The sequence below is a fragment of the Hesperophylax consimilis genome, chromosome 3, assembly GCF_061612785.1.
Source record: "Hesperophylax consimilis isolate HC1 chromosome 3, BYU_Hcon_1.0, whole genome shotgun sequence".
NCBI lineage: Eukaryota > Metazoa > Arthropoda > Insecta > Trichoptera > Limnephilidae > Hesperophylax > Hesperophylax consimilis.
The window spans coordinates 387822-408383 of NC_142838.1; the positions used below are offsets into that span (position 1 = coordinate 387822).

At 32.5% G+C, this 20562-nt stretch overlaps 1 protein-coding gene across 1 annotated transcript in view; it reads right to left on the minus strand.

Annotated features, from left to right (window-relative positions):
- The window catches only part of LOC149424793 (inactive tyrosine-protein kinase Dnt-like), a 180739-nt gene that overhangs the window by 95591 nt on the left and 64586 nt on the right, over positions 1-20562 (minus strand). The gene's annotated exons all lie outside the window — the stretch shown is intronic.

The window sequence follows — 20562 nt, forward strand, 5'->3', positions numbered from 1 at the left end:
GAATGCTGGCTTTCGTTGGACCCAAAAATCATCAAAGCATGTGGAATCTTTAGTTGAGGGAAATTGCGGCCTATTTACTACTTTTATTATACATACTATATTATACTGACTATTTTCTTTCACAAATTGTTAGATACATTCAAAATATAGTTAAATAGATATAAAATCATATTCGTGTTCGGTACATAATTATAGAAATCAATTGCTGACCAATATTTCGCAAAATGCAGAAAACCATTAAAGTGTTCCTAGTACTCTTCCAACGTAAGCTGGAGGACTGCAAAACTCATGGGCAGATGTATTCTTAAGTTGAAATTACACTTACGTTCAGAATGCACGGATACAATTATTATTATTATATGGCTATTGGTAAAGGGAAGGAACTATTTCAAATAATGTCTCGTGTCAAAATTAAATTAACTGCTCTTTTACTCCATTCTAATTCTATTTTGTGAAAATTGTGAAAAAAAATACTTGTATAGTGAAAAAAGAAAATCTCTATCAGAAAAAATATATCAGAAAGTGTACGGGACGTGTTTGACTGCACAAGAAAAGACTGTAAATAATAAGCACTGGCACACATCAGTCCTCAACCTGGGTAATGATTTAAAAAAAAACACCGTGAGGTGTTCTATCCAAATCATTATAAAAGAAAGACGATTCAAATCAAAATTCACATTTTAATTACAAGTATTGTAGTGGTATACAGAACGTACACAGGGGTGTAACTTATAGGTACTTCCTTTTTTTACAGCCAACCTAATTCACCAGAAATAGTTATATGTATTTCAATACAACTGAGTTTTAAAACACAGATAGAAAACTGAGATAATCGGAATTTTTTCAGCAATAATTTCAGATTAGAGCACATTGTGCATCATCGCGCCATACGATACAGCAAATGGCATAGGCGACTGCTGGAGCAGTGGCCAGTTTAATTGGTAGCCAGCCAGAATTGGCCGGCCTCTAGGTTGTCAGCATCAATGGCTGATTCAGGCGGTAGCCAGGAAGGATTGGCCAGCCTCTAGGTTTTCAGCATCAATGACTAATTCAGTCGGTAGCCAGGAAGAATTGGCCGGCCTCTAGGTTGTCAGCATCAATGACTAATTCGGTTGGTAGCCAGAAAGAATTGGCCGGTCTCTAGGTTGTCAGCATCAATGGCTAATTCAGTCGGTAGCCATCAGGTATTCGTCAGCCTTTAGGTTTTCAGCATTATTGCAGCAAGGTTTGGCTAGCCTCTAGGTAATCAGCAGTGGGCAGTTCAGTCGGTAGATAGCAGGTATTCGTCAGCCTTTAGGTTTTCAGCATTATCGCAGCAAGGTTTGGCCAGCCTCTAGGTAATCAGCAGTGGGCAGTTCAGTCAGTAGACAGCAGGTATTCGTCAGCCTTTAGGTTTTCAGCATTATTGCAGCAAGGTTTGGCCAGCCTCTAGGTAATCAGCAGTGGGCAGTTCAGTCGGTAGACAGCAGGTATACGTCAGCTTTTAGGTTGTCAGCATCTGTGGCCGGTTCAGTCGGTAGTGGGCAGTTCCGTCGCAGGAATTCAGCGGTGGCATGGTCATTTGATTATAAGAGCCGGCACACGGAGACACCCCATTATTGTAATGATGACAGTTGCGTCAGGCTCAGCTGATAGAGTGCCGGCCGTAAACAGCTCGTTGCAAATAGTTGTAATCTTCAAAATGATTGTGCCATGATGAAGGAACAGAAGCGACTACAGATTTCAGTTGACACTCAGGAATTTATAATTAACAGATCGCGTTTTAACTGGAGGGGTTCCGTCCACTCGTGGCTTTTAAACTTGAATGAACCAATATTGTGTTTTAGTTGCTATTTATAATTTCTCTTACAAGTTCTTGTGACGTCAATATCATCACCACAACTTGTTTACGTTTCAGACGCAGGTGTTTTTAGGTGCGAATAATATTTCGCCCGGCGACTGGTTTTGTCGATATTTTAATTTCGTTTTAGAAAATAGGGTTATCGAACTGTTTCATGTTAGATTCAGTATTTTTGCCGCCTGGTAACAGATTGATATATTTTTCAACTGGTAAATATTATGATTTCGAAAAAGAGGTCATCAAACTTGAAGGTGTTCAACTTTAGTCGCAATTAAAATTAAATGCAATAAAATAATTGTTCATGTTCGATACAGAAAGATTAAAAACCATTCATATTAATTACAAAAATTGTTTGACACCACTGATATGTATCTTGTACTTAAAGAGTCTAGAGCGACTTTGTTGAGAAAATATGGTAACAATAATTGTTTACTCTAATATTTTAAATCGTAATTCAAACAAGAATTATGTACTAAAATTTGTGAATAAGAATATATTTTTCTCTAAAATATTTATATCTCTGAGTTTATATTCAATTATGAATATATCAATATCAATTATATATTTCTAAATATGTATGTAGATTTATACATCTTAACATTGTCATTTATGATACAGTCGATAAAAAATATGATAAAAATATGAAAAATTCGATAAATAGATTTATACATCTTAACATTGACATTTATTATACAGTCGATAAAAAATTAATAACAACACGCAAATCATCTTGGGAAAGTGATGGAGAAGATTTATGGCTATCGATAAAACCGCACGAATATTCTAACTCACTTATCTACATTTGTGTATTATATATTCCTCCCAATTTATCTGTTGATGATTACTGTAATAGAATCAAGAATATTCAGGATATTTATCTACAACATAGTAATCCGAAATCTAAATTTATAATTATCGGCGACTTTAATTTACCTGAGATTAAATGGACACCTGACATAGCATATAACAACAAAACACTAGCTCCGTTCAACTACACTAGTCATAAAGCTCACTGTGTTGTCAACTTGGCCTCAATGTGTAACCTTCACCAATTCAATTATATTCTTAATGGAAATTCTAATATTCTTGACCTACTTTTTTGTGATGAAACTAATATTAATCTGTCTAGAACAACAGGGTTATCAAAAGTCGACAATCATCATCCCCCTTTCGAAATGATTTTAAAATTTGAAAAACTAAAATACTTAAAAGATAATCATTGCCCTATTAAATACAATTTTAAGAAAGGAAATTATGAAGCTTGTCGTCTAGATCTGTCAAATGTTAATTGGATCTCACTTTTCAGTAACTCGAATGTCAACAATAAGGTACAATTATTCTACGATACTTTGTGGGATATTATTGATAAACATATCCCGAAAAGAAAAACACAAATAAGAAATCACTACCCCAAATGGTTTAGTCAGTCTCTTATTAAGCTCCTCAAAGAGAAAAATAAAGTAAGACTGCGGGCAAATAAATATAAAAACCCACTAGACTATGCTGAGTTTGGTATTCTAAGAAAAAGATCGAAAAAAATTCAAAAAGAATGCTATTTATCATATATAAATTCTGTTGAACAAGGCATAAAAGTAAATGTAAAAGCTTTCTGGGCATACTCAAAATCGTTGCGTACTACCAATTGCATTCCTAAATTAATGTACCTCACAGACATAGGAATTAATAGACGAGAAGATAATGGCGAGGGGTAAAATCAACTGTTGAAGAACGAAGGGAGTAAGGCTGACTGTGATTCGTCAATAAATCAATCTGACAGTAAATAGGCATCTCGCATTATAATATCACCATTTAGTTCTTAAAAGTAAAATCTGCTTTTGAATGAATAGACATTTCTACATGGGAGCGCAAATTACTCGCCACGTTATGAACTAATTTGCGAAGTCCAAATTCGGCAAAGTAAGGCAGCTTCTATTTTCAGAGTCGTAGTTAGTTTCAGAGTATTTAGTTAAGACACTTTTACAAATGTCTCATAATTTACTTACCCCAGTAAACAACGATGAGCACACTTGAGAATCGCTACATTGTGATGTGATAATATATGTTTCTAAAACTGATCCATATAATACGGTGTTAATAAGCTTAAAATAAAGTTAAATAATGCTTACTTATGGAATGTAATACGACAATTGGGTTTATTCTCTTTTTCACATCTATTTTTACAAGTTTTCATATCACAAATCAACATTTTGCCGTTTTATTTCGTAAAATGAACCGATGATGCCTCGACCATAGTTCGCACAAGAATGATGACGTCACGTTTTCAAATTTCACTTGAGGCCATATGCGAGCCCAGCCGGCTCAATGGAACCGGTATGGGGAGTGGGGATAATACGCTTTTAATCACTTAGGGCAGGTCTACTAATATTCATATGTCTATGATGTACCTGGATTCTATATCTGCAGATAATGGACAACACATTGCCAATCTTTTCTCTAATTATTTCGCATCCGTTTATACTCAATCTAATCCCTTGTTATATACTGCCATGCCAAAAGTTTCACAAAACAACCAATTTAATCTTGGAAAAATCAATGTTAGCAAGGAAACCATTAAATCTTGTTTAGAAAAAATCGATACATCCAAAGGCGCAGGACCTGATAAAATACCTCCCTTGTTTGTAAGATGTTGTTCCAGCGCGTTGATTAACCCGCTTCTTTTAATATATAATGAATCATTATCTTCAGGAACTTTCCCAGACTTGTGGAAAAATGCACATATTGTTCCAATACATAAATCTGGTGATAAATCTTTTGTGAAAAATTACCGACCAATCAGCATTTTATCTTGTTTTGCGAAAATCTTTGAATCTATAATATATATTTCTGTATTTTCACACTTTAAACCGCAATTATGCATCAATCAACATGGGTTTGTTCTCAACAGATCTACAAATTAAAATCTTGACTTTTGTGATTATTTTTGTAATGCTTTCAATGAAAGAACTCAAGTAGATACCATTTACACAGATTTTCAAAAGGCATTTGATAAAGTTAACCATTCTATTCTACTACAGAAGCTTGATCGAATAGGTATTCACGGTGATCTTTTTAGATGGCTTAAGTCTTACTTAGAAAATAGAACACAATTAGTACTTATTAATGGGTACGAATCACCTCCCATAATTGTAACATCAGGCGTACCCCAGGGGTCCAATCTTGGCCCACTGCTTTTCTTAATCTTTATTAACGACCTTGGCCCCATGTTACGCTGTGATTTTGTTCTATTTGCCGATGATCTCAAGATTTACCGCAAAATTTCCACTGATTCTGATCATGTTAAGCTTCAAGAAGACCTTTGCACACTAAATAGCTGGTGCAGTCAAAACGATATGTTTTTAAATATTGAAAAATGTTACATTATTACTTTTACTCGTAACAGAAAACGAAAGAATTTTGCATATTCCATTAATAATGTACGATTAAATGCAGTCACCACTATAAAAGATCTAGGAGTCACTCTTGATTCAAAGTTTATGTTTGATGTACACATAAATGATATTATAAGTAAATCAATGAAAATGATTGGATTCATTCATAGAATATCGAAACCATTTAAATACCCCCAATCCATTATAACATTATACAACTCGTTGGTCAGAAGCAAATTGGAATATGGGAGTGTTATCTGGAACCCACATTATATAAAATATTCTAAAAGTATTGAATCTGTGCAAAAAAAATTCCTAAGACTGTTATCATATAAACTTGGATTAAATGCCTCACTCAAATCTTATGAAGAACGTCTACTAAACTTCAAATTTACGACATTGGAAAAAAGAAGACAATTTGCAGACTTAATATGTTTATATAAAATTATTCATGATAAACTTCTTACCACTAATTGTCTGAGCAATATTCATATTAAAGTCCCTAATAGACATAATTTAAGGAGCCAAAATATATTCCATATTGAAATATTTAATAACAATATTGCATATTTCAATCCACTATCTAGAATGTGACGTCTGTACAATACAGTTGAATGCGACCTTATAGATATATTCGCAAACAGTCTCGCATATTTTAAAAAACAAATCAACCATCTTCTACCATGATATGTTATGGAGAACAGTTAAGAGATATAATTGCTTTATTATTTTCTTTACTTTTCTTCCTTATCGTTTCTCTGTACATTTACTATATTTTATATTTCATACTTAATATTTATGTTTTATATTTCTTTTTAATTATTATTATATTTGTACTTTTTTCTTTCACTACTAGCATCTCCGCCTAATATCAACTAAACCTTGTTTACGCATGCTGTGAACATTTTTAATTGGGGTGTTAATATCTGTGCACATTCCCACCGAAATAATATAAATGTAATAATTGTTAACACTCTGTAAATGTTTCAAACAATAAATAAATAAATTTAAAGCATTATGACTATCATAATACGGGCATGAGTCTATTATGGTGGTTTTAAAGACAACAAAAAATTGTAATCATTTAAATTGTTATGAATAAAAAAACACAAAAAAAAAATAACAGAAAACAATTCCAGTAGCGGATTCATTTGCTGACGCATTTCGAAGGAAACCACTCTCGTGTTTCAATTGTAAAATTCTAGTTGCAGACGTACTGCAAACAAATTACCGTAAACTTTTTATTTACTTGGAAAACAACAGTTTATAATATTGTTTGTTTATATATGTGCATTTGTTATTTACCTGAGAAACACATTATATATTTAATAATTATACAGTACAACTACTACATATTATTTAAAATTAAAATAAGAGGTACCCCATAATGTATGTATTCTGGTTTATTGGGATATGAATACATTTTAAACAGATATTTTATATTTATTTTCGCTGCAATTAAATTTATCTAATTCCGAGAGAATTTAATGCCGTAATGGCGTTGTAGCCAGTCGGAATGTGCGGTTTTAAGTTTACACATTGCTAGTTCATCAGAATCAGAAAAACAAACTTTAAGTTTGTTAAAATACCCCACTCCAGTAGCGGATTCATCTGTTGACGCATTTCGAGGTAAACCATTCGCATCATACGTCCAAGTGTAGTTTTAAATTCGAGTTTTATTTTATATTTATGTATTGTCGTCCCTTTTAGGTGCTTTTATATATGAATAGTAAAAATTATACAGTATTTATTATGCATAACTAAACTGAATAAGTTACAAACATGTGATAAATTGAAGATATCCACTGACACAGTGTAATTTTTTCCCTCCTGAAGTGTTTAATCTTAAACGTCTGAACGTAATAATAATAATACTATGAGGATTTGCTTAATAAAACCACCAACTTTATTGTCAATAAATGTCTCTTCAACGGTGACCGGATAAATCATCAAAATGATAATTCATCACATCTTTAAAAAGTTATATAAAGTCATGGAAAGTGATGAAACAAAAACTTTATTAACTGGGTTAAGAAGGTTAGGTTAGGTTAGATTAGGTTAGGTTTAATTTTTTTTTCATCGTTTCCAATGACTTTATATTACTTTTTAAAGGTGTGTTGAATTGTCACTGTGTTGAGTCATCATGTAACCCTCTTAAACATAATACGTCAATAGTGCGACAATAGTAGTTACCATAATAACTTGTTTATTTTATTTGCCAATAGAGCGACATTAGTATACTGTTATTTTATCATGGTAACCATCGTTCTTTGTATTTTTGAACTCAATCAACAACAGCTTGTGATCGAAGCGTCCTTCTGCTTTATTATTATAAAAGGAAAGGAAGTGGATAATAAATGTGATTTACATAGAAAACAGTGTCTTAAGTTAACAATAGGTATTCTGGGCAATGAGGAATACATATGGTTTTCAATTCCAGAATTTCTGCACTGAAATAATTTCCGATTTGTTGGGCACAATTTGTTGTAAAATTTTGAAGAAAAGCTTTCGATTGTCCCCGTATAACCATTTTAAGCTTGTTAAGTTAAAACCAGTCTCTTCTGAATGTATAACACACAAATCGAGCTGCGGGCTCATATGCTGATGCAATTTAAGGGAAATCATTCTCGCGTTACAAGTGCAGTCATAAATTAGCAGTTCTAAACTAATTTATGAACATGACATTTTTTTTTTTTTATAGTCGGAGGCGGTTTACTTACGTTCCCCGCGAGCACTTAGGCCATAGGCCCATTGTACTATCTCCCATTTTACCTCATTCCCTTGCCAGTAACCCGGTCCCTTTTATGAAGTTCACCAGGGCTGTCATTGGAAACATGACATTTGGTCAAGTCAAGTTTTTTATTCTTGTCAAGGGTGATATAAAATTAAAAAAATTGGTACTTGGTAAAATGTGGTGGTTATAATAATACATCAGGGATTCCGAACTCCCCCCTCCCCAGCCTTTTGCCTAAAATTCGAAGAGCGGCAGGCGGGTGATACCACAAACATCCAATTGGCCCCCGACAGCAAAAATGTTTCTTACCCCTGGTCTAAACAATATCTGGTTGGCAACAAGTCTTACTGGTGTCGATTTAATGAAAACCATATATTGCATTCAATTTGATAAAATTCATTAAATCCATTCCGCTACGTATTTTAATTATTTTTTTTTATTAAGTATTGAATTTTTTTTTTATTATTGAATTTTTTTTTTTTATACATACATGGTTACATAAAATATTAAAAATGTATAAAAAATATTGAAATGAATGTACATAATTAAAAAAAAAATCCCACGAAGGCGAAGCCTGAGTGTGGGTATTATAAGTATTTTTATCTTATTTCTATGGTTTAAGTGGAGATACAATATTAAATATAAATTTAAGTTATTTTAAAGAGTTACTGTAGAGATGCAATACAAGAAACTAAATTATGTAACATGTAAAAGTTTTAAAATAACACAAAAAATAAGGTAAATACTAGTTTTTGAAGACATCTTAAAAAGTGAATTAGTAGACAAAGCATTACAAACAATAAAATATATCCGCTGTTTTGTATGTATGTGAAATGATAAAAAATAATGTATACATGGATATAAATGTTACAGATAGCTTTGCTAAAACTTATAAGAAAAAAATATCTAGTTCAGTGTTTTTTAGCCAAGTACTGTAAATTAGGTTCCCCCCTAATTGTTAAGCTAGCAAACTTACAACATATCCTAAAATGAGCTTTTATTTTTTAATAAATAATTCATATAGTCATGAAAAATTAAGAGAACCATTTTCAAAAGAATGTAAATATTTCTCTCCGACTTAAGTCTCAGGCGAAATAATATATTACATCTATATATAAAGGAAAGTAGTAACTTTGTGATATATCAACATAAAAGGATGATGTTTTTAAGGCTCTTTAGCAGTTTTTTTATACGCATATCTCGGATAGTCGTATTCATCATTTAAATTAGTGCGATTTCATTAAATGGGTTTGATGAAATAAGGCACGTGATTTCATCTAAATCGGATTATGTTTCATTGATTTGTTCGGTAATTGGAAACAAGGATGTCTTCCTACTACATCACGTGAGGTATATGATGCCATTAGCCTCCCACCACACGCGCGGGGCTTCCAACTTCTGGGAACGCTCACTTTCTTTTAATAACACAGATCCTAGCAATCAATTTCTCCTCGACGTAATACGTACTATGAAAGATAACTTCGTACCGAAAGATAGCAAAACTAATCAAATATCCCCATGTTTGCCAGAGACTCACTACTCTTAAGTAGACCCTTCCAAATACGTGGGAAATGAAACAAAATTAAGTGATATTTAGACTCCTTCGTGAGATTTTATTTAAGCCAAAAAATTTATTCTGTTCACCGACCTTTTTATAAACGGTTCACATTCCTATGTCTGTGCGGTTCACCTATAATGCAAATAGCTATATTCGGGTAAAACAGACATATATTTTAAAAAATAACGTTATTTATATTAATTTCACCGAGAAAGAAGAGTACGCATGAGTAACTGCAAGATGTATTGTGATCTTGTGATCCAAAAAAACGTCTAAATTTAAATAATTCAGCTTTCTTGTGAATATAAATATTCAGTTTATTGTTTGCCACTTAAAAATTTGCGTAACTATTTCGTTAGCTGTTATTGAAGCCTTTTCATTTAAATATTATTCAGATGGTTATACGATAATCGTAACATAAAATTGTATCAGGGAAACGAAGCATCTTTCTTGCTGGTTGCTAGTGATCAGCTTCTCCCTTCACATAGTTTCGTAATGTTTTTCTCACTTTACCCTACAGACTGTGATTTACTTCATAGCTTAATTACTCGACGTTCACTTTTCATGAAAAAAACACCTCGCTTTTAAATTAAGCTTATGATGAAAAAAACAAAATGTTTATTTGGACGCATCGTCCAGGTATTATCCAGACAGGGCACGAGAACCAAAATTAACACCGAAATCAAAAATATATATTTAAAAGACAGTGCAATATTTGAAAGAATCTGGATTTAAAAACAAATATTCCTGTGAAACAGCAATAAATTTTGTGATTAAACGATGTTGGAAAACAAATATGGATCAGAAAAAAATCATAATAGCAGTTTTTCTGGATGTCAAACATGCTTTTGAAACGATAAACAGAGAAAGACTAATAAAGCGATTGAAGATCTTTGAAATTCATGGCAATGAACTACACGTGGTTTAGTGATTACCGAAAAACAGAAAACAAAGAACTAAAGTTGTAGACGCTGTCTCTGATGAAAAAGAAGTAAACTTTGAAGTTCCTCAAGAATCTGTTTTGGGACCGCTCCTTTTTATTATATTCATAAATAGAGCGTGAAGTACTGTTCAAGTAAACTTTTGGCCGATGACACACTTTTATGCATCATAGCAATTAATATTGAAGATGCAATTTTAAAAATACAAACTGAATTTCATGAAATATCTAAATACTTAAATATAAATAAATTGAAATTAAATGTAACTAAAAGTAAATTAAAAAACAAAAACGGGATGTGTTTTCCAGTAACAGAAAAGACTGTAAATAACAAACACCGGCACACATCAGTCCTCAACCTGGGTAATGATTTAAGTAAAACACCATGAGGTGTTCTATCCAATCCATCATAAAAGAAAGACGATTCAAATTAAAATTCACATTTTAATTACAAGTATTGTACTGGTATACAGAACGTACAAAGGGGTGTAGCTTATAGGTATTTCCTATTTTTTACAGCCAACCCAATTCACCAGAAATAGATATATGTATTTCAATACAACTAGGTTTTAAAACACAGATAGAAAACTGAGACAATCGGTATTTTTTCAGCGATAATTTCAGATTGGAGCACATTGTGCATCATCACGCCATACGATACAGCAAATGGCGTAGGCGACTGCTGGAGCAGTGGCCAGTTCAATTGGTAGCCAGCCGGAATTGGCCGGCCTCTAGGTTGTCAGCATCAATGGCTAATTCAGTCGGTAGCCAGCAAGAATTGGCCGACCTCTAGGTTATCAGCCACAGTGGGAAGTTCAGTCGGTAGTCAGTAGGTATTCGTCAGCCTTTAGGTTGTCAGCATCTGTGGCCGGTTCAGTCGGAAGCCAGGAGGAATTCATCAGCCTCTAGGTTGTCAGCATCTGTGGCCGGTTCAGTCGGTAGCCAGGAGGAATTCATCAGCCTGTAGGTTGTCAGCATCAATGCAACAGGGATTGGCCAGCCTCTAGGTGATCAGTGGCAGTGGGCAGTTCAGTTGGTAGCCAGCAGGTATTCGTCAGCCTTTAGGTTGTCAGAATCTGTGGCCGGTTCAGTCGGAAGCCAGGAGGAATTCATCAGCCTCTAGGTTGTCAGCATCAATGCAGCAGGGTTTGGCTAGCCTCTAGGTGATCAGTAGTGGGCAGTTCAGTCGCAGGAATTCAGAGGCGGCACGGTCATTTGATTATAAGAGCCAGCACACGGAGACGCCCCATTATTGTAATGATGACAGATGCGTCAGGCTCAGCTGATAGAGTGACGACCGTAAACAGTTCGTTGCAAATAGTTGTAATCTTTAAAATGATTGTGCCGTGATGGAGGAACAGAAGCGACTACAGATTTCAGTTGACATCAGGAATTTATATTCTTTTAAATTATTATTAACAGATCGCGTTTTAACTGGAGGTGTTCCGTCCACTCATGGTTTTGAAACTTTAATGCCCCAATATTTTGTTTAAATGGCCTTTTTCTAATGTCTCCTACCAGCGTTTGTGTGACGTCAGCTTGCATGCAATTAAAATTAAATGCAATAAAATACTTGTTCATGTTCGATACAGAAAGATTAAAAACCATTCATATTAATTATAAAAACTGTTTGACACCACTCATATGTATCTTGTACTTAAGGCGTATTAACCAGCGGCCGAGAATTCGAATTTGGTCAAAAGACGGTCTCGCGATCGGACGTTTTTTTAGAACGAGACAGAAATACCATATTCATTCCACTGCCAGCCGTACACTCCGCGCGGCGGTCGAAACCTACAGCATGGTTCCGATGAAATAACAATTATTGTGTTTGAATTTTCGGTTGAAGCTTTCTTCCTAATAAGTTGTTACATACATATTTGTAAATTATACGTCGGAGTGCGTAAACATAAATAAATACAAATGCAGTGCGTTTACATAGTAGGTACAAAATAGGTAGGTATTTGAATAAACATTTCTTTTTAATTTTTCAAATATTTTCATTCACTTGTTTTTTTTAAATTTTATTTTACATAGGTTTTACAAAAGTGATTAACATTAAGTTTGATTGTAAAAAATCTCTCGTTTTACATATTTATCCGTTTGTACGATAGGTATTACCAGTAAGTTTTATTTCTAATACTTAAAATAAGTATATCAAAATAACCTCGTTTTTTTCTCCTAAAACAAGAAGCTCAATTCACAATATGTCATTATGAAACTGACAAAAATTAACACTAAAAATATTAAATATGTTGAATTATACCAATGTTATAGGGAATTGGACAATAGAATAGAAATTATTAACAAAAACATGATTTGAATCGCACATCACGAATCAAAACCGTTATTTTGACGGGAATCATATACGCATAGACTAAAATGCGGCATTGCCTGCTCTTTTTTAGCCAGTTAAATACATTTATATGAAGAAGATTTCGAAATAGAAATCGTACAGCTTAATGTGTAACTAAGAAAACACTAGTTAACGGTTGGGAAGTATTTTTTTAATAGTAGGGCTGTAAGTGACTTCTATCCAGTGTGTAAAGAGTTTCATATTTAAAAAATAATGTTTTGGATTAACTTAGTCGTTCTTAACATAAAAAGGATCATTAGCTTTTAAAAAAATCCGAATATCTGACCATGAGTGGCTATATTTTTGAGCTGTTCAAAGAAAAAGGCCATATCAACGATTCGACGTCCACTCATTGAAAAGTTTTATTTTTTTCTTCTTCATTTTGCTTTTCTTGTTGCTGTTTTGTGTCAGATTCAGGCAGGTAATGTTCATCAACTGATACAGCTCCACTAATCTATGAAATAAATAAACAACAACATAAGTAAACAATCAGGCAATAAGCTCGTCCATAAACACGCAATGTAAGCGATCCAATGTTCCCACGCGCAACTTGCACATTTGTCTCCAACACGTACGCAACACATGTAAATTCAGAATCAAATTCATTTTGATGACGACCTACACAGATTGTTGATTCTAAATTTATATTTTAGTAAAAATAAAAGCAAGTAAGTTAAAAAGAGAAGACGACATTAGATTCATTAAATAAATAAACAAAGATAAATATTTGGAGAGTTCTTTGTGCGTTGGAAGGCGAATGGCCATCCTTTCTAGCTTTCCAGAGTTATCTAGTTATCTTTAAAGTTTTTTATCTGGTGAGCACAGATGCTATGATCAAAACGAGATCAAATCAAAAAATACGGTGAGAATTTTATTACAAACAACAATAAGAGAACAGAATTTTATTACAAATAAGTTTACATGGAAATGGAATTAATCTCCTTCGAAGTACTGTGCTTGACTAGAGATATACTTATCCCAACGTTGAATTCATGACTGGAAACATTTTACCACGAGTTACCCGACACCGTGTGAACAAGGTACTGTTGCATACGTGTTGCTCGCGCAACGCCGGGTAGTAAATTATGGTTTATAATTATCGCGGTAATTACAGTTGAATTGGTCACCGTAATATACCGCGCATTTCCCGACACCATGTATACAAGGGTATGGTTTTGTGCGTGTAACTCGCGTAATGCCGGGAATTATTGATATTTTATAATTACCGCGATATTCACGGTTTCAGTCACCGTAATTTCACCACGAGTTTTCCGACACCGTGTACACGTGGTAATGCTGCATGCGCGTAAATCGCGCAACACCGGGTAGTAAATGCTTGTTTATAATTACCGCGGTAATTAGAGTTGAATCGGTCACAGTAATATACTACGCGTTTCCCGACACCATGTATACAAGGGCATGGTTTTGTGCGTGTAACTCGCGTAACGTCGGGAATAATTGCTAGTTTATAAATACCCCGATATTGACGGTTTCGGTCATCATAATATCCATGATTCACAATATATTGTAGGTATTACCTATTTACATAATAAAATAATAATAATATTAACGTAAATTACACATACCGACGGAATTTTAGAGACAATATTTGCTTCAGAATCACAATCATTCGTTGGTAGTTGATTATTTTCCCTGAAAATTAAACAACACAAAATTATCGCTCAATGTTATAAAAAATATATGCGTATTCTGACTGATTCGTTTGAACGACCCTGTAGCATATAGAGTACGTACAATGTACAAGGATAATTAAATATGACTAACCCTTTTTTTCTGCAAATATTTCTCCCATGTACGTTTTAGATGACGAAATTTTTGTTTTCTTATAAAACTTTTGTCCGATAGTATTTTTCTCCCCATTTTTAAACGAGGAATTTCGTCAAAATGTTATCAAGTAGACTGGCGTGAAATAGACGTTCGCTCGCCGCCCTGTTGCAGCGGGGAATGATAAAATTTCGGCTTGCGCCGTGGTAATCAGAAACAACGAATAAATAACAAACGCGAATCGAAATTAATTACTATTATATGCTTTAAGAATATATTTCTTGGTCATAAATTATTTTTAATGTTTCAATAATATCATAGTAAATTATTTTTGTAAAAAAATCTCAACTATACCAATTTGTAAGGTCATAAATAAATAGTCAAATTTAGGGATTTTCGTCACAACACGCGTCCTCGGATTTATTTATTAGTAATTTTATTTGAAATAAAAACAAAATTCTTATACATACATATGATAGATAATTTATTGATTATTTATATTGTATTATTATATGATTTGAAATATTTGTTGTATAATACAACTTCGCCTTTGAAAATGCAACAAATCTGCGCATCGTACAACGGTAACACTTTATTATGGTATGAAAATAATTTTTTTTTTTTCAAAATTTAACGTCTTACTTTACTAGATAAAATAACGATCTTTCGAAATCAATTTGTGTTTTTTACTAGAAAAGTGTCCATACGTCTAAAAGTGGCCTCAAAAATGCCAAATTTCAGATCAAGTCTACCTATTTCGCCTAAAAGAGTCGCTCTAGAATTTGTTGAGAAAATATTGTAACAATAATTGTTCACTCTTATATTTTAAATCGTAATTCAAACAAGAATATATACTAAAATTGGTGAATAATAATATCTATTTCTCTTAAATATCTCGGAGTTTATATTCAATTATGAATATATCATAATTATTTGACGGCCGGCATAGTCCAGTGGTAACGCATTGGACTGCCATTTTGAAGGTCGCGGGTTCGAACCCGGCGTGCGCAAATAGTTGCCAATAAAAATGTGCGGTGAAAAAATGAAGACAATGTTAGAAGTTCTTATTCGAAGTATGATACAGTTATAGAAATCACTAATATTGTCTTCAATATTGAAATATTACAATTTGAGGTTTTACTCAATAAAGTTATTCCGAAAAATAAATATTCATTCTAGACTTGCAGAAAAGTCAACAGATGTCGCAAATAAAAAATAAGATAGGTTTATCTAAAAGACGCTGTCTGGATTGCATTTAGTTCGGGTTGAATCTTGCGATCATCCATAAAGATAGTTGCCAATAAAAATGTGCGGTGAAAAAATGAAGACAATGTTGGTAGTTCTTATTCGAAGTATGGTACAGTTAAAAGTGACCGAGGGGGATAGGGTCCCATTAGCTCAGTGGTAGAGCGGTGTCCCGGTAAGACTAGGGTCCTAGGTTCTAGATGTGACCGTATCCTTTTCTGATTTTTCTGTTTCAGATTTTCGTTTAGAAATCGCTAATATTGTCTTCAATAATAAAAATCCATATTTTTGTCACATTATCTCCAGACAGGTGGCACTGAGGAAAAAATTTCCCTCAGTGCGTATGTCACCTTTGGGAATGCTGTATGGAGGGTCCTACCTACATATGGCACATTTACTCTACTAGTCAATAGATGTCAGTAAATACCTACATGTATTAAAATTATAAAATAAACTGAGTTACGCCTACGAATCAATAGATGGCAATGCTTGCAAACTTGTGAAGGAAAATATTTTTAATTCTACTATTGCCCAATAGATGGTGACAGTGTTTATAAACATCACAATAATATTTTATTTTATTTTATAAATAATAGAAATCAAAGTTTTTAGTGCACATTGGATCATTTACTAACCCTATGTCCAAACCAACTAAAAACATGGAAACAAGGTCTAACGAAAATACCAAAGATGACCCAATATTCGAATTCATCAACTCAAAATTCGAAGAAATGAAAACAATTATGTTTAAAAAAATAGAAACTGAGCTTCAAGAAATAAAAACGTTTAAAAACTTTATCACCGATAAATATGATGACATAATTCTTAAACTCTCACAAATCATGGATTCACCAATACAAATAAACAAACTTAAGGAAGAAATGGCAGAAAAAGAGAAAAAATTGGCTACGATGGAGATTCACCTGACAGATATTGAACAATCAGGCCTATTAAACAGTATCGAAATAAGCGGCCTTAAATTACAAGAAAACATACCCCCAGCCCATACTGTAACCCAGATCGCTGAGCTCGCAGGAGTTACCATATCACCTGAGGATTAATTTAAAATTACAACTACTAAACCAAATAACCAAAAAAAAATAACAATTAATTTTGCAGACAGCAAAAAAGTACACATCATGTTAGCAGCGAAACATACTGACCCGATAAAAAAATTTAACGGGAAAGGAGACCAATACGTCTATCTTAATCCGGCATTAACCCAGTATTACAAAAATTTACTTTGGAACACCAAACAAAGAGCCCTTAAAAAAAATCCACATTTAGCATTAGAGAATTTCTATAATACTCTTAGAGATTATATTCTAAAAAGTGAAAGTAAAATAGTTGTCACTAACAAAAAATATAAGAAAATTAAACCTTGGATTACAGTTGGATTAATTATATCAATTAAACAAAGGGATAAATTGTATAGAGAAATGTTAAAATATCAAATGGATTGCCAAAATAATAATATCAGAACGATGCCTTATCTGAAAACAAAATATCTAATGTACCGAAACTTACTAAATAGACTGAGACGAAATTGCAAAAAGAAATACTATTGTGAACAAATTGAAAATGCTAAAAATAATACTAAAAAAACTTGGAATATTATAAATGAAATTGCCAACAAAAAAATATGTCTTCAAATATTGTAAATGAGGTTAAAATAAATAATGAAATGATAACTAACAAATCGACCATTGCAGAATGTTTTAATAACTTCTTTACAAATATAGTAGACAAGGTACTTCAATCTTCCGGCATTAATGTTAATGATGATTATATGGAGACATCTCCTCAATTAGATTCTAATAACGATTCAATTAACTCTATAGAATATTTTTCTCCTATTACATTTAATGAAATAAAAATATATATTGATAGCCTAAAACCATCCAACTCTAAGGGAAATGATGGACTATCATGTGATACATTAAAAAAAATAAAACAACATGTCTTAACTCCATTACAACATATTTTTAATATATGCCTCAAAGATGGTCATTTTCCAGAACAATTTAAAATCTCCACTATAATACCTATTCATAAATCTGGGGATACGCATAAATTATACAATTACAGACCAATATCCCTTGTTTCAAACCTATCAAAAATATTCGAAAAATGCATAAAATTTAGAGTCATTGATTGAACACTTAGAAAAATATAAAATTCTATCGAAAAACCAATACGGCTTTCGTAAAGATCTAAGCACTGAGGATGCCATATATGAATTGACAAAAAATATTTACACATCTATCGATAAAAAAAAGAAATGTCTTGCCATATTCCTAGATTTAAGAAAAGCTTTCGACACCGTTAATCATAATTTACTCATTAAAAAAATAACTCGACTGGGCTTCAAAAAAGACACACTAAAACTACTATCAAACTATTTTAAAGACAGAACACAAAAAACAAAAATTGGGAATAATTATAGTTCAGAGACACAGATAAAAAACGGAGTTCCGCAGGGAACAGTGCTTGGCCCGATTTTATTCTTAATTTATATAAATGATTTATGTAATTTTGTCATCCCTGGTAAAATTGTTTCTTACGCCGATGACACGGCAATAATAGTGGATGGTAATAATTGGACAGAAACTTTTTCGAAAGCAACTGAATGTATTTCACTTGTTTCAAAATGGTTAAAATACAACAAACTTGTCTTAAACTACAGCAAAACATTTTACTTACCTTTTTACAAAAACTAACCAAAAGACAACCTTAAAATTAGAATCCATAATACAACTTGCAATCAAGAAATGTGCTTCCCGTGCAACGAACTCGCTAATGTCAAAAATATAAAATATTTAGGAGTATCAATAGATATTAATCTAAATTGGAAATCACATATTAATCAAACCACTTCTAAACTAAGATATCTTACCTACATATTTTATACACTCAAGGAAATTTTAAACGCTGAAAAATTGAAAATGATCTACTTCTCCCTGGTGCAATCTGCAATCACTTATGGCATAATAGGATGGGGTGGTGCACCTGATACATTTATTAAGCCCCTACAAATAATTCAAAAATTCGTAAATTATTTATATTACAAACAATGAAATATTTATTTAAAAACAAAAATAATTTCAAAATAAATGAAAACGAGCAAAAGAACAAATAATATATTTTACACCCCCCAAACAAATACTAAATTAATGCAGACACATAGCAGTTTCATTGGTCCTTGTACATTTAACCTTCTACCAATACAAACTCAAATGATAAATAAAACAATAGAATATGTTAAGGAGGTAAAATTATGGCTGAATGACGCAGATATTGAAACGCTTTTTATATAAATTTATTGATCCTTTCTACAACTCACTTGCTGAAACTTTATAAACTATTGTACATAATGTTTTCTCTTTACTTTTATAATAACTATAAACAAAAAAAAACTTTTTCTACTTATATATATTATACTTAGGTACTTGAAATATAGTAGATAATGGTTTTATATTACCCACACTCAGGCAGTGCCTTAGTGGGTTTTCATTTCTTGTGTATACAATTTTGGTAATTTATATTATGTTATTATTTACTGTCTATTGTTATGTATAGTATATGTAAAGAAATGAAAATAAATTAAGTAAAAAAAAAAAAAAAGAATATAAATATTTTTGGGTGAAATCGGGAAAAATAATATAAAAAAGGTTGTCGAAATAAAACATCTTAACGATATACCTACTAAGTTGATTTAAACAAATCAAAAAAAAACTATAAACCCTTCATCTACTCTATATCTTTATAATGGCCTCTTTTACAACGGAAAAAATTGAAAAACTGATACCTAACCCAATAATCACCACACATATCTGCATGTTAAACCGTATAATCCAGGACGAGTTATCGATCCTAAACATAATTCATCAAAACATTCGAAGTATTAACAAATATTAACGAAGATTTCACTGTGCTGATAAATGAATTATATTTAGAACCTGACTTATTAATCCTTACAGAATGTTGGATAAATTTCTCAACATATGTGCATAAAAACATCAACAACTATAAAGTCTTCAATACTAAACTTCACAATCATCAAAACGATGGAGTAATTGTATATTGTAAAAATAAGATGGAATGCAAAATAGAAGAAATCGAACTACAAGACGCAAACTGTTTGAAAGTAAAACTCTAATCAAGATACATGCATCTTCGCTATCTACAGATCCCCTTCATCTTCAAATTTGTCACCATTTCTTGAATCACTAGACTCTATTCTACTTCAAGAACGAAACATCAGGAACTTGTTCATCATAGGGGACATCAACATTAACATACTGGATACTGGAAGGCAACATCCACAAACATAGGAATACCAATTACTCCTCCTCTCCCACGGGATGACTGTCGCTATAAGAGAACCAACAAGAGTGGATCACAAAATGAATAAATCAATCCCCTCGCAAACCTGCATTGACCACATAATGACAAAAACAAATAAAAAATACTTTACAATCAACTATCACTGATCACTACACTTTAATTCTTAACATCCATGGAAAGGATAATCGACCATCGACTCAAAATTTAACGGGGAATAGACATGTTATAGACTACAACAAACTAAAAAATTCACTACAAACTGAAACCTGGGAATCAATAAATAAAGCTGAAGACCTTGAAGATGCTTGGAAATTATTTATTATACTATTGCAATTAAAAATACATAACCACACCTCATTAAAAACTTA